The following is a 15,830-nucleotide window of genomic DNA, read 5'->3' on the forward strand; positions in this document are numbered from 1 at the left end:
TTTTTCGACTTAGTCATTTTTCCGGCGTTTATCAGACTTTCAGATAGGGCAAATGTCAGTGAGCGTTCCGATTTCAGTTCCAGAGCGATTCGCCCAATGAGTCCTTGATGTTTAGTCGTTTTCAGCCAATTTTCTGGATTTTTGAAAATTTCACTTTTTTGTGAAAATATCCACTAAATGAGGGAATAATATGTGTGAGGGTACCCCAGGAGAGTTCCAAATGTGTGTGGGTAGAATATATATGCCACGGGCGTAAAATTGAAAAAAGTTTAAAAAAAATTTTTTTTGGACTTAGTCATTTTTCCGCGCGTTTAACAGACTTTCAGATAGGGCAAATGTCAGTGAGCATTCCGATTTCAGTTCAAGAGCGATTCGCCCAATGAGTCTTTGATATTTCGTGGTTTTCAGCCAATTTTCTGGATTTTTGAAAATTTCACTTTTTTGTGAAAATATCCACGAAATGAGGGAATAATATGTGTGAGGGTTCCCCTGGAGAGTTCCAAATGTGTGTGGGCAGAATATATATCCCAAGGGGGTAAGATTGAAAAAAGTTGAAAAAAATTTTTTTTTGGACTTAGTCATTTTTCCGGCGTTTATCAGACTTTCAGATAGGGCAAATGTCAGTGATCGTTCTGATTTCAGTTCCAGAGCGATTCGCCCAATGAGTCCTTGATATTTAGTCGTTTTCAGCCAATTTTCTGGATTTTTGAAAATGTCACTTTTTTGTGAAAATATCCTCTAAATGAGGGAATAATATGTGTGAGGGTACCCCAGGGGAGTTCCAAATGTGTGTGGGTAGAATATATATCCCACGGGGGTAAAATTGAAAAAAGTTTAAAAAAATTTTTTTTTGGACTTAGTCATTTTTCCGGCGTTTATCAGACTTTCAGATAGGGGAAATGTCAGTGAGCATTCCGATTTCAATTCCAGAGCGATTCGCCCAATGAGTCCTTGATATTTAGTCATTTTCAGCCAATTTTCTGGATTATTGAAAATATCACTTTTTTGTGAAAATATCCACTAAATGAGGGAATAATATGTGTGAGGGTACCCCAGGAGAGTTCCAAATGTGTGTGGGTAGAATATATATGCCACGGGCGTAAAATTGAAAAAAGTTTAAAAAAATTTTTTTTTTGGACTTAGTCATTTTTCCGGCGTTTATCAGACTTTCAGATAGGGCAAATGTCAGTGAGCGTTCCGATTTCAGTTCCAGAGCGATTCGCCCAATGAGTCCTTGATATTTAGTCGTTTTCAGCCAATTTTCTGGATTTTTGAAAATTTCAATTTTTTGTGAAAATATCCACTAAATGAGGGAATAATATGTGTGAGGGTACCCCATGGGGAGTTCCAAATGTGTGTGGGTAGAATATATATCCCACGGGGTAAAATAGAAAAAAGTTTAAAAAAATTTTTTTTTCGACTTAGTCATTTTTCCGGCGTTTATCAGACTTTCAGATAGGGCAAATGTCAGTGAGCGTTCCGATTTCAGTTCCAGAGCGATTCGCCCAATGAGTCCTTGATATTTAGTCGTTTTCAGCCAATTTTCTGGATTTTTGAAAATTTCACTTTTTTGTGAAAATATCCACTAAATGAGGGAATAATATGTGTGAGGGTACCCCAGGAGAGTTCCAAATGTGTGTGGGTAGAATATATATGCCACGGGCGTAAAATTGAAAAAAGTTTAAAAAAATTTTTTTTTGGACTTAGTCATTTTTCCGCGCGTTTAACAGACTTTCAGATAGGGCAAATGTCAGTGAGCATTCCGATTTCAGTTCAAGAGCGATTCGCCCAATGAGTCTTTGATATTTCGTGGTTTTCAGCCAATTTTCTGGATTTTTGAAAATTTCACTTTTTTGTGAAAATATCCACGAAATGAGGGAATAATATGTGTGAGGGTTCCCCTGGAGAGTTCCAAATGTGTGTGGGCAGAATATATATCCCAAGGGGGTAAGATTGAAAAAAGTTGAAAAAAATTTTTTTTTGGACTTAGTCATTTTTCCGGCGTTTATCAGAGTTTCAGATAGGGCAAATGTCAGTGATCGTTCTGATTTCAGTTCCAGAGCGATTCGCCCAATGAGTCCTTGATATTTAGTCGTTTTCAGCCAATTTTCTGGATTTTTGAAAATGTCACTTTTTTGTGAAAATATCCTCTAAATGAGGGAATAATATGTGTGAGGGTACCCCAGGGGAGTTCCAAATGTGTGTGGGTAGAATATATATCCCACGGGGGTAAAATTGAAAAAAGTTTAAAAAAATTTTTTTTTGGACTTAGTCATTTTTCCGGCGTTTATCAGACTTTCAGATAGGGGAAATGTCAGTGAGCATTCCGATTTCAGTTCCAGAGCGATTCGCCCAATGAGTTCTTGATATTTAGTCATTTTCAGCCAATTTTCTGGATTTTTGAAAATTTCACTTTTTTGTGAAAATATCCACTAAATGAGAGAATAATATGTGTGAGGGTACCCCAGGAGAGTTCCAAATGTGTGTGGGTAGAATATATATCCCACGGGGGTAAAATTGAAAAAAGTTGAAAAAAATTTTTTTTTCGACTTAGTCATTTTTCCGGCGTTTATCAGACTTTCAGATAGGGGAAATGTCAGTGAGCGTTCCGATTTCAGTTCCAGAGCGATTCGCCCAATGAGTCCTTGATATTTAGTCGTTTTCAGCCAATTTTCTGGATTTTTGAAAATTTCACTTTTTTGTGAAAATATCCACTAAATGAGGGAATAATATGTGTGAGGGTACCCCAGGAGAGTTCCAAATGTGTTTGGGTAGAATATATATCCCACGGGGGTAAAATTGAAAAAAGTTGAAAACAATTTTTTTTTGGACTTAGTGATTTTTCCGGCGTTTATCAGACTTTCAGATAGGGCAAATGTCAGTGAGCATTCCGATTTCAGTTCCAGAGCTATTCGCCCAATGAGTCTTTGATATTAAGTCATTTTCAGCCAATTTTCTGGATTTTTGAAAATTTCACTTTTTTGTGAAAATATCCACTAAATGAGGGAATAATATGTGTGAGGGTACCCCAGGGGAGTTCCAAATGTGTGTGGGTAGAATATATATCCCACGGGGGTAAAATTGAAAAAAGTTTAAAAAAAATTTTTTTTTGGACTTAGTCATTTTCCGGCGTTTATCAGACTTTCAGATAGGGGAAATGTCAGTGAGCGTTCCGATTTCAGTTCCAGAGCGATTCGCCCAATGAGTCCTTGATATTTAGTCGTTTTCAGCCAATTTTCTGGATTTTTGAAAATGTCACTTTTTTGTGAAAATATCCACTAAATGAGGGAATAATATGTGTGAGAGTTCCCCAGGAGAGTTCCAAATGTGTGTGGGTAGAATATATATCCCACGGGGGTAAAATAGAAAAAAGTTGAAAAAAATTTTTTTTTCGACTTAGTCATTTTTCCGGCGTTTATCAGACTTTCAGATAGGGCAAATGTCAGTGAGCGTTCCGATTTCAGTTCCAGAGCGATTCGCCCAATGAGTCCTTGATATTTAGTCGTTTTCAGCCAATTTTCTGGATTTTTGAAAATTTCACTTTTTTGTGAAAATATCCACTAAATGAGGGAATAATATGTGTGAGGGTACCCCAGGAGAGTTCCAAATGTGTGTGGGTAGAATATATATGCCACGGGCGTAAAATTGAAAAAAGTTTAAAAAAATTTTTTTTTTGGACTTAGTCATTTTTCCGCGCGTTTAACAGACTTTCAGATAGGGCAAATGTCAGTGAGCATTCCGATTTCAGTTCAAGAGCGATTCGCCCAATGAGTCTTTGATATTTAGTGGTTTTCAGCCAATTTTCTGGATTTTTGAAAATTTCACTTTTTTGTGAAAATATCCACGAAATGAGGGAATAATATGTGTGAGGGTTCCCCTGGAGAGTTCCAAATGTGTGTGGGCAGAATATATATCCCACGGGGGTAAGATTGAAAAAAGTTGAAAAAAATTTTTTTTTGGACTTAGTCATTTTTCCGGCGTTTATCAGACTTTCAGAGAGGCCAAATGTCAGTGATCGTTCTGATTTCAGTTCCAGAGCGATTCGCCCAATGAGTCCTTGATATTTAGTCGTTTTCAGCCAATTTTCTGGATTTTTGAAAATGTCACTTTTTTGTGAAAATATCCTCTAAATGAGGGAATAATATGTGTGAGAGTTCCCCAGGAGAGTTCCAAATGTGTGTGGGTAGAATATATATCCCACGGGGGTAAAATTGAAAAAAGTTAAAAAAAATTTTTTTTTCGACTTAGTCATTTTTCCGGCGTTTATCAGACTTTCGGATAGGGGAAATGTCAGTGAGCGTTCCGATTTCAGTTCCAGAGCGATTCGCCCAATGAGTCCTTGATATTTAGTCGTTTTCAGCCAATTTTCTGGATTTTTGAAAATTTCACTTTTTTATGAAAATATCCACTAAATGAGGGAATAATATGTGTGAGCGTTCCCCTGGAGAGTTCCAAATGTGTGTGGGCAGAATATATATCCCACGGGGGTAAGATTGAAAAAAGTTTAAAAAAATTTTTTTTGGACTTAGTCATTTTTCCGGCGTTTATCATACTTTCAGATAGGTCAAATGTCAGTGATCGTTCTGATTTCAGTTCCAGAGCGATTCGCCCAATGAGTTCTTGATATTTAGTCGTTTTCAGCCAATTTTCTGGATTTTTGAAAATTTCACTTTTTTGTGAAAATATCCACTAAATGAGGGAATAATATGTGTGAGGGTACCCCAGGAGAGTTCCAAATGTGTGTGGGTAGAATATATATGCCACGGGCGTAAAATTGAAAAAAGTTTAAAAAAATTTTTTTTTTGGACTTAGTCATTTTTCCGCGCGTTTAACAGACTTTCAGATAGGGCAAATGTCAGTGAGCATTCCGATTTCAGTTCAAGAGCGATTCGCCCAATGAGTCTTTGATATTTAGTGGTTTTCAGCCAATTTTCTGGATTTTTGAAAATTTCACTTTTTTGTGAAAATATCCACGAAATGAGGGAATAATATGTGTGAGGGTTCCCCAGGAGAGTTCCAAATGTGTGTGGGCAGAATATATATCCCACGGGGGTAAGATTGAAAAAAGTTAAAAAAAATTTTTTTTTGGACTTAGTCATTTTTCCGGCGTTTATCAGACTTTCAGATAGGGCAAATGTCAGTGATCGTTCTGATTTCAGTTCCAGAGCGATTCGCCCAATGAGTCCTTGATATTTAGTCGTTTTCAGCCAATTTTCTGGATTTTTGAAAATGTCACTTTTTTGTGAAAATATCCTCTAAATGAGGGAATAATATGTGTGAGAGTTCCCCAGGAGAGTTCCAAATGTGTGTGGGTAGAATATATATCCCACGGGGGTAAAATTGAAAAAAGTTAAAAAAAATTTTTTTTTCGACTTATTCATTTTTCCGGCGTTTATCAGACTTTCAGATAGGGCAAATGTCAGTGAGCGTTCCGATTTCAGTTCCAGAGCAATTCGCCCAATGAGTCCTTGATATTTAGTAGTTTTCAGCCAATTTTCTGGATTTTTGAAAATGTCACTTTTTTGTGAAAATATCCACTAAATGAGGGAATAATATGTGTGAGAGTTCCCCAGGAGAGTTCCAAATGTGTGTGGGTAGAATATATATCCCACGGGGGTAAAATTGAAAAAAGTTGAAAAAAATTTTTTTTTGGACTTAGTCATTTTTCCGGCGTTTATCAGACTTTCAGATAGGGGAAATGTCAGTGAGCGTTCCGATTTCAGTTCCAGAGCGATTCGCCCAATGAGTCCTTGATATTTAGTCGTTTTCAGCCAATTTTCTGGATTTTTGAAAATTTCACTTTTTTATGAAAATATCCACTAAATGAGGGAATAATATGTGTGAGCGTTCCCCTGGAGAGTTCCAAATGTGTGTGGGCAGAATATATATCCCACGGGGGTAAGATTGAAAAAAGTTTAAAAAAATTTTTTTTGGACATAGTCATTTTTCCGGCGTTTATCATACTTTTAGATAGGTCAAATGTCAGTGATCGTTCTGATTTCAGTTCCAGAGCGATTCGCCCAATGAGTTCTTGATATTTAGTCATTTTCAGCCAATTTTCTGGATTTTTGAAAATTTCACTTTTTTGTGAAAATATCCACTAAATGAGAGAATAATATGTGTGAGGGTACCCCAGGAGAGTTCCAAATGTGTGTGGGTAGAATATATATCCCACGGGGTAAAATTGAAAAAAGTTGAAAACAATTTTTTTTGGACTTAGTGATTTTTCCGGCGTTTATCAGACTTTCAGATAGGGCAAATGTCAGTGAGCATTCCGATTTCAGTTCCAGAGCGATTCGCCCAATGAGTCCTTGATATTTAGTCGTTTTCAGCCAATTTTCTGGATTTTTGAAAATTTCACTTTTTTGTGAAAATATCCACTAAATGAGGGAATAATATGTGTGAGGGTACCCCAGGAGAGTTCCAAATGTGTGTGGGTAGAATATATATCCCACGGGGGTAAAATTGAAAAAAGTTGAAAAAAATTTTTTTTTGGACTTAGTCATTTTTCCGGCGTTTATCAGACTTTCAGATAGGGGAAATGTCAGTGAGCGTTCCGATTTCAGTTCCAGAGCTATTCGCCCAATGAGTCTTTGATATTTAGTCGTTTTCAGCCAATTTTCTGGATTTTTGAAAATTTCACTTTTTTGTGAAAATATCCACTAAATGAGGGAATAATATGTGTGAGGGTTCCCCTGGAGAGTTCCAAATGTGTGTGGGCTGAATATATATCCCACGGGTGTAAGATTGAAAAAAGTTTAAAAAAATTTTTTTTTGGACTTAGTCATTTTTCCGGCGTTTATCAGACTTTCAGATAGGGCAAATGTCAGTGAGCGTTCCTATTTCAGTTCCAGAGCGATTCGCCCAATGAGTCCTTGATATCTAGTCGTTTTCAGCCAATTTTCTGGATTTTTGAAAATTTCACTTTTTTGTGAAAATATCCACTAAATGAGAGAATAATATGTGTGAGGGTACCCCAGGAGAGTTCCAAATGTGTGTGGGTAGAATATATATCCCACGGGGTAAAATTGAAAAAAGTTGAAAACTATTTTTTTTGGGACTTAGTCATTTTTCCGGCGTTTATCAGACTTTCAGATAGGTCAAATGTCAGTGAGCGTTCCAATTTCAGTTCCAGAGCGATTCGCCCAATGAGTCCTTGATATTTAGTCGTTTTCAGCCAATTTTCTGGATTTTTGAAAATTTCACTTTTTTGTGAAAATATCCACTAAATGAGGGAATAATATGTGTGAGGGTACCCCAGGAGAGTTCCAAATGTGTGTGGGTAGAATATATATCCCACGGGGGTAAAATTGAAAAAAGTTGAAAAAAATTTTTTTTTGGACTTAGTCATTTTTCCGGCGTTTATCAGACTTTCAGATAGGGGAAATGTCAGTGAGCGTTCCGATTTCAGTTCCAGAGCTATTCGCCCAATGAGTCTTTGATATTTAGTCGTTTTCAGCCAATTTTCTGGATTTTTGAAAATTTCACTTTTTTGTGAAAATATCCACTAAATGAGGGAATAATATGTGTGAGGGTTCCCCTGGAGAGTTCCAAATGTGTGTGGGCTGAATATATATCCCACGGGTGTAAGATTGAAAAAAGTTTAAAAAAATTTTTTTTTGGACTTAGTCATTTTTCCGGCGTTTATCAGACTTTCAGATAGGGCAAATGTCAGTGAGCGTTCCTATTTCAGTTCCAGAGCGATTCGCCCAATGAGTCCTTGATATCTAGTCGTTTTCAGCCAATTTTCTGGATTTTTGAAAATTTCACTTTTTTGTGAAAATATCCACTAAATGAGAGAATAATATGTGTGAGGGTACCCCAGGAGAGTTCCAAATGTGTGTGGGTAGAATATATATCCCACGGGGTAAAATTGAAAAAAGTTGAAAACTATTTTTTTTGGGACTTAGTCATTTTTCCGGCGTTTATCAGACTTTCAGATAGGTCAAATGTCAGTGAGCGTTCCAATTTCAGTTCCAGAGCGATTCGCCCAATGAGTCCTTGATATTTAGTCGTTTTCAGCCAATTTTCTGGATTTTTGAAAATTTCACTTTTTTGTGAAAATATCCACTAAATGAGGGAATAATATGTGTGAGGGTACCCCAGGAGAGTTCCAAATGTGTGTGGGTAGAATATATATCCCACGGGGGTAAAATTGAAAAAAGTTGAAAAAAATTTTTTTTTGGACTTAGTCATTTTTCCGGCGTTTATCAGACTTTCAGATAGGGGAAATGTCAGTGAGCGTTCCGATTTCAGTTCCAGAGTTATTCGCCCAATGAGTCTTTGATATTTAGTCGTTTTCAGCCAATTTTCTGGATTTTTGAAAATTTCACTTTTTTGTGAAAATATCCACTAAATGAGGGAATAATATGTGTGAGGGTTCCCCTGGAGAGTTCCAAATGTGTGTGGGCTGAATATATATCCCACAGGTGTAAGATTGAAAAAAGTTTAAAAAAATTTTTTTTTGGACTTAGTCATTTTTCCGGCGTTTATCAGACTTTCAGATAGGGCAAATGTCAGTGAGCGTTCCTATTTCAGTTCCAGAGCGATTCGCCCAATGAGTCCTTGATATTTAGTCGTTTTCAGCCAATTTTCTGGATTTTTGAAAATTTCACTTTTTTGTGAAAATATCCACTAAATGAGAGAATAATATGTGTGAGGGTACCCCAGGAGAGTTCCAAATGTGTGTGGGTAGAATATATATCCCACGGGGTAAAATTGAAAAAAGTTGAAAACTATTTTTTTTGGGACTTAGTCATTTTTCCGGCGTTTATCAGACTTTCAGATAGGGCAAATGTCAGTGAGCGTTCCAATTTCAGTTCCAGAGCGATTCGCCCAATGAGTCCTTGATATTTAGTCGTTTTCAGCCAATTTTCTGGATTTTTGAAAATTTCACTTTTTTGTGAAAATATCCACTAAATGAGGGAATAATATGTGTGAGGGTACCCCAGGAGAGTTCCAAATGTGTGTGGGTAGAATATATATCCCACGGGGGTAAAATTGAAAAAAGTTGAAAAAAATTTTTTTTTGGACTTAGTCATTTTTCCGGCGTTTATCAGACTTTCAGATAGGGGAAATGTCAGTGAACGTTCCGATTTCAGTTCCAGAGCTATTCGCCCAATGAGTCTTTGATATTTAGTCGTTTTCAGCCAATTTTCTTGATTTTTGAAAATTTCACTTTTTTGTGAAAATATCCACTAAATGAGGGAATAATATGTGTGAGGGTTCCCCTGGAGAGTTCCAAATGTGTGTGGGCTGAATATATATCCCACGGGTGTAAGATTGAAAAAAGTTTAAAAAAATTTTTTTTTGGACTTAGTCATTTTTCCGGCGTTTATCAGACTTTCAGATAGGGCAAATGTCAGTGAGCGTTCCTATTTCAGTTCCAGAGCGATTCGCCCAATGAGTCCTTGATATTTAGTCGTTTTCAGCCAATTTTCTGGATTTTTGAAAATTTCACTTTTTTGTGAAAATATCCACTAAATGAGAGAATAATATGTGTGAGGGAACCCCAGGAGAGTTCCAAATGTGTGTGGGTAGAATATATATCCCACGGGGTAAAATTGAAAAAAGTTGAAAACTATTTTTTTTGGGACTTCGTCATTTTTCCGGCGTTTATCAGACTTTCAGATAGGGCAAATGTCAGTGAGCGTTCCGATTTCAGTTCCAGAGCGATTCTACCAATGAGTCCTTGATATTTAGTCGTTTTCAGCCAATTTTCTGGATTTTTGAAAATTTCACTTTTTTGTGAAAATATCCACTAAATGAGGGAATAATATGTGTGAGGGTACCCCAGGGGAGTTCCAAATGTGTGTGGGTAGAATATATATCCCACGGGGGTAAAATTGAAAAAAGTTGAAAAAAAAATTTTTTTGGACTTAGTCATTTTTCCGGCGTTTATCAGACTTTCAGATAGGGGAAATGTCAGTGAGCATTCCGATTTCAGTTCCAGAGCGATTCGCCCAATGAGTCCTTGATATTTAGTCGTTTTCAGCCAATTTTCTGGATTATTGAAAATGTCACTTTTTTGTGAAAATATCCACTAAATGAGGGAATAATATGTGTGAGGGTACCCCAGGAGAGTTCCAAATGTGTGTGGGTAGAATATATATGCCACGGGCGTAAAATTGAAAAAAGTTTAAAAAAATTTTTTTTTTGGACTTAGTCATTTTTCCGGCGTTTATCATACTTTCAGATAGGGCAAATGTCAGTGATCGTTCTGATTTCAGTTCCAGAGCGATTCGCCCAATGAGTCCTTGATATCTAGTCGTTTTCAGCCAATTTTCTGGATTTTTGAAAATTTCACTTTTTTGTGAAAATATCCACTAAATGAGAGAATAATATGTGTGAGGGTACCCCAGGAGAGTTCCAAATGTGTGTGGGTAGAATATATATCCCACGGGGTAAAATTGAAAAAAGTTGAAAACTATTTTTTTTGGGACTTAGTCATTTTTCCGGCGTTTATCAGACTTTCAGATAGATCAAATGTCAGTGAGCGTTCCAATTTCAGTTCCAGAGCGATTCGCCCAATGAGTCCTTGATATTTAGTCGTTTTCAGCCAATTTTCTGGATTTTTGAAAATTTCACTTTTTTGTGAAAATATCCACTAAATGAGGGAATAATATGTGTGAGGGTACCCCAGGAGAGTTCCAAATGTGTGTGGGTAGAATATATATCCCACGGGGGTAAAATTGAAAAAAGTTGAAAAAAATTTTTTTTTGGACTTAGTCATTTTTCCGGCGTTTATCAGACTTTCAGATAGGGGAAATGTCAGTGAGCGTTCCGATTTCAGTTCCAGAGTTATTCGCCCAATGAGTCTTTGATATTTAGTCGTTTTCAGCCAATTTTCTGGATTTTTGAAAATTTCACTTTTTTGTGAAAATATCCACTAAATGAGGGAATAATATGTGTGAGGGTTCCCCTGGAGAGTTCCAAATGTGTGTGGGCTGAATATATATCCCACAGGTGTAAGATTGAAAAAAGTTTAAAAAAATTTTTTTTTGGACTTAGTCATTTTTCCGGCGTTTATCAGACTTTCAGATAGGGCAAATGTCAGTGAGCGTTCCTATTTCAGTTCCAGAGCGATTCGACCAATGAGTCCTTGATATTTAGTCGTTTTCAGCCAATTTTCTGGATTTTTGAAAATTTCACTTTTTTTGTGAAAATATCCACTAAATGAGAGAATAATATGTGTGAGGGTACCCCAGGAGAGTTCCAAATGTGTGTGGGTAGAATATATATCCCACGGGGTAAAATTGAAAAAAGTTGAAAACTATTTTTTTTGGGACTTAGCCATTTTTCCGGCGTTTATCAGACTTTCAGATAGGGGAAATGTCAGTGAGCGTTCCGATTTCAGTTCCAGAGTTATTCGCCCAATGAGTCTTTGATATTTAGTCGTTTTCAGCCAATTTTCTGGATTTTTGAAAATTTCACTTTTTTGTGAAAATATCCACTAAATGAGGGAATAATATGTGTGAGGGTTCCCCTGGAGAGTTCCAAATGTGTGTGGGCTGAATATATATCCCACAGGTGTAAGATTGAAAAAAGTTTAAAAAAATTTTTTTTTGGACTTAGTCATTTTTCCGGCGTTTATCAGACTTTCAGATAGGGCAAATGTCAGTGAGCGTTCCTATTTCAGTTCCAGAGCGATTCGCCCAATGAGTCCTTGATATTTAGTCGTTTTCAGCCAATTTTCTGGATTTTTGAAAATTTCACTTTTTTGTGAAAATATCCACTAAATGAGAGAATAATATGTGTGAGGGTACCCCAGGAGAGTTCCAAATGTGTGTGGGTAGAATATATATCCCACGGGGTAAAATTGAAAAAAGTTGAAAACTATTTTTTTTGGGACTTAGTCATTTTTCCGGCGTTTATCAGACTTTCAGATAGGGCAAATGTCAGTGAGCGTTCCAATTTCAGTTCCAGAGCGATTCGCCCAATGAGTCCTTGATATTTAGTCGTTTTCAGCCAATTTTCTGGATTTTTGAAAATTTCACTTTTTTGTGAAAATATCCACTAAATGAGGGAATAATATGTGTGAGGGTACCCCAGGAGAGTTCCAAATGTGTGTGGGTAGAATATATATCCCACGGGGGTAAAATTGAAAAAAGTTGAAAAAAATTTTTTTTTGGACTTAGTCATTTTTCCGGCGTTTATCAGACTTTCAGATAGGGGAAATGTCAGTGAACGTTCCGATTTCAGTTCCAGAGCTTTTCGCCCAATGAGTCTTTGATATTTAGTCGTTTTCAGCCAATTTTCTTGATTTTTGAAAATTTCACTTTTTTGTGAAAATATCCACTAAATGAGGGAATAATATGTGTGAGGGTTCCCCTGGAGAGTTCCAAATGTGTGTGGGCTGAATATATATCCCACGGGTGTAAGATTGAAAAAAGTTTAAAAAAATTTTTTTTTGGACTTAGTCATTTTTCCGGCGTTTATCAGACTTTCAGATAGGGCAAATGTCAGTGAGCGTTCCTATTTCAGTTCCAGAGCGATTCGCCCAATGAGTCCTTGATATTTAGTCGTTTTCAGCCAATTTTCTGGATTTTTGAAAATTTCACTTTTTTGTGAAAATATCCACTAAATGAGAGAATAATATGTGTGAGGGAACCCCAGGAGAGTTCCAAATGTGTGTGGGTAGAATATATATCCCACGGGGTAAAATTGAAAAAAGTTGAAAACTATTTTTTTTGGGACTTCGTCATTTTTCCGGCGTTTATCAGACTTTCAGATAGGGCAAATGTCAGTGAGCGTTCCGATTTCAGTTCCAGAGCGATTCTACCAATGAGTCCTTGATATTTAGTCGTTTTCAGCCAATTTTCTGGATTTTTGAAAATTTCACTTTTTTGTGAAAATATCCACTAAATGAGGGAATAATATGTGTGAGGGTACCCCAGGGGAGTTCCAAATGTGTGTGGGTAGAATATATATCCCACGGGGGTAAAATTGAAAAAAGTTGAAAAAAAAATTTTTTTGGACTTAGTCATTTTTCCGGCGTTTATCAGACTTTCAGATAGGGGAAATGTCAGTGAGCATTCCGATTTCAGTTCCAGAGCGATTCGCCCAATGAGTCCTTGATATTTAGTCGTTTTCAGCCAATTTTCTGGATTATTGAAAATGTCACTTTTTTGTGAAAATATCCACTAAATGAGGGAATAATATGTGTGAGGGTACCCCAGGAGAGTTCCAAATGTGTGTGGGTAGAATATATATGCCACGGGCGTAAAATTGAAAAAAGATTAAAAAAATTTTTTTTTTGGACTTAGTCATTTTTCCGGCGTTTATCATACTTTCAGATAGGGCAAATGTCAGTGATCGTTCTGATTTCAGTTCCAGAGCGATTCGCCCAATGAGTGCTTGATATTTAGTCGTTTTCAGCCAATTTTCTGGATTTTTGAAAATGTCACTTTTTTGTGAAAATATCCACTAAATGAGGGAATAATATGTGTGAGAGTTCCCCAGGAGAGTTCCAAATGTGTGTGGGTAGAATATATATCCCACGGGGGTAAAATTGAAAAAAGTTGAAAAAATTTTTTTTTTGGACTTAGTCATTTTTCCGGCGTTTATCAGACTTTCAGATAGGGCAAATGTCGGTGAGTGTTCCGATTTCAGTTCCAGAGCGATTCGCCCAATGAGTCCTTGATATTTAGTCGTTTTCAGCCAATTTTCTGGATTTTTGAAAATTTCACTTTTTTGTGAAAAGATCCACTAAATGAGGGAATAATATGTGTGAGGGTTCCCCTGGAGAGTTCCAAATGTGTGTGGGCTGAATATATATCCCACGGGTGTAAGATTGAAAAAAGTTTAAAAAAATTTTTTTTTGGACTTAGTCATTTTTCCGGCGTTTATCAGACTTTCAGATAGGGCAAATGTCAGTGAGCGTTCCTATTTCAGTTCCAGAGCGATTCGCCCAATGAGTCCTTGATATTTAGTCGTTTTCAGCCAATTTTCTGGATTTTTGAAAATTTCACTTTTTTGTGAAAATATCCACTAAATGAGAGAATAATATGTGTGAGGGTACCCCAGGAGAGTTCCAAATGTGTGTGGGTAGAATATATATCCCACGGGGTAAAATTGAAAAAAGTTGAAAACTATTTTTTTTGGGACTTCGTCATTTTTCCGGCGTTTATCAGACTTTCAGATAGGGCAAATGTCAGTGAGCGTTCCGATTTCAGTTCCAGAGCGATTCTACCAATGAGTCCTTGATATTTAGTCGTTTTCAGCCAATTTTCTGGATTTTTGAAAATTTCACTTTTTTGTGAAAATATCCACTAAATGAGGGAATAATATGTGTGAGGGTACCCCAGGGTAGTTCCAAATGTGTGTGGGTAGAATATATATCCCACGGGAGAAAAACTGAAAAAAGTTGAAAAAAAAATTTTTTTGGACTTAGTCATTTTTCCGGCGTTTATCAGACTTTCAGATAGGTGAAATGTCAGTGAGCGTTCTGATTTCAGTTCCAGAGCGATTCGCCCAATGAGTGCTTGATATTTAGTCGTTTTCAGCCAATTTTCTGGATTTTTGAAAATGTCACTTTTTTGCGAAAATATCCACTAAATGAGGGAATAATATGTGTGAGAGTTCCCCAGGAGAGTTCCAAATGTGTGTGGGTAGAATATATATCCCACGGGGGTAAAATTGAAAAAAGTTGAAAAAATTTTTTTTTTGGACTTAGTCATTTTTCCGGCGTTTATCAGACTTTCAGATAGGGCAAATGTCGGTGAGTGTTCCGATTTCAGTTCCAGAGCGATTCGCCCAATGAGTCCTTGATATTTAGTCGTTTTCAGCCAATTTTCTGGATTTTTGAAAATTTCACTTTTTTGTGAAAATATCCACTAAATGAGGGAATAATATGTGTGAGGGTACCCCAGGGGAGTTCCAAATGTGTGTGGGTAGAATATATATCCCACGGGGGTAAAATTGAAAAAAGTTGAAAAAAAAATTTTTTTGGACTTAGTCATTTTTCTGGCGTTTATCAGACTTTCAGATAGGGGAAATGTCAGTGAGCGTTCCGATTTCAGTTCCAGAGCGATTCGCCCAATGAGTCCTTGATATTTAGTCGTTTTCAGCCAATTTTCTGGATTTTTGAAAATGTCACTTTTTTGTGAAAATATCCACTAAATGAGGGAATAATATGTGTGAGAGTTCCCCAGGAGAGTTCCAAATGTGTGTGGGTAGAATATATATCCCACGGGGGTAAAATTGAAAAAAGTTGAAAATTTTTTTTTTGGACTTAGTCATTTTTCTGGCGTTTATCAGACTTTCAGATAGGGCAAATGTCAGTGATCGTTCTGATTTCAGTTCCAGAGCGATTCGCCCAATGACTCCTTGATATTTAGTCGTTTTCAGCCAATTTTCTGGATTTTTGAAAATTTCACTTTTTTGTGAAAATATCCACTAAATGAGAGAATAATATGTGTGAGGGTACCCCAGGAGAGTTCCAAATGTGTGTGGGTAGAATATATACCCCACGGGGTAAAATTGAAAAAAGTTGAAAACTATTTTTTTTTGGACTTAGTCATTTTTCCGGCGTTTATCAGACTTTCAGATAGGGCAAATGTCAGTGAGCGTTCCAATTTCAGTTCCAGAGCGATTCGCCCAATGAGTCCTTGATATTTAGTCGTTTTCAGCCAATTTTCTGGATTTTTGAAAATTTCACTTTTTTGTGAAAATATCCACTAAATGAGGGAATAATATGTGTGATGGTACCCCAGGAGAGTTCCAAATGTGTGTGGGTAGAATATATATCCCACGGGGGTAAAATTGAAAAAAGTTGAAAAAATTTTTTTTTTGGACTTAGTCATTTTTCCGGCGTTTATCAGACTTTCAGA

The sequence above is a fragment of the Phyllobates terribilis genome, unplaced genomic scaffold (assembly GCF_046119375.1).
Source record: "Phyllobates terribilis strain yellow unplaced genomic scaffold, ASM4611937v1 Scaffold_2__4_contigs__length_985480577, whole genome shotgun sequence".
Lineage (NCBI taxonomy): Eukaryota > Metazoa > Chordata > Amphibia > Anura > Dendrobatidae > Phyllobates > Phyllobates terribilis.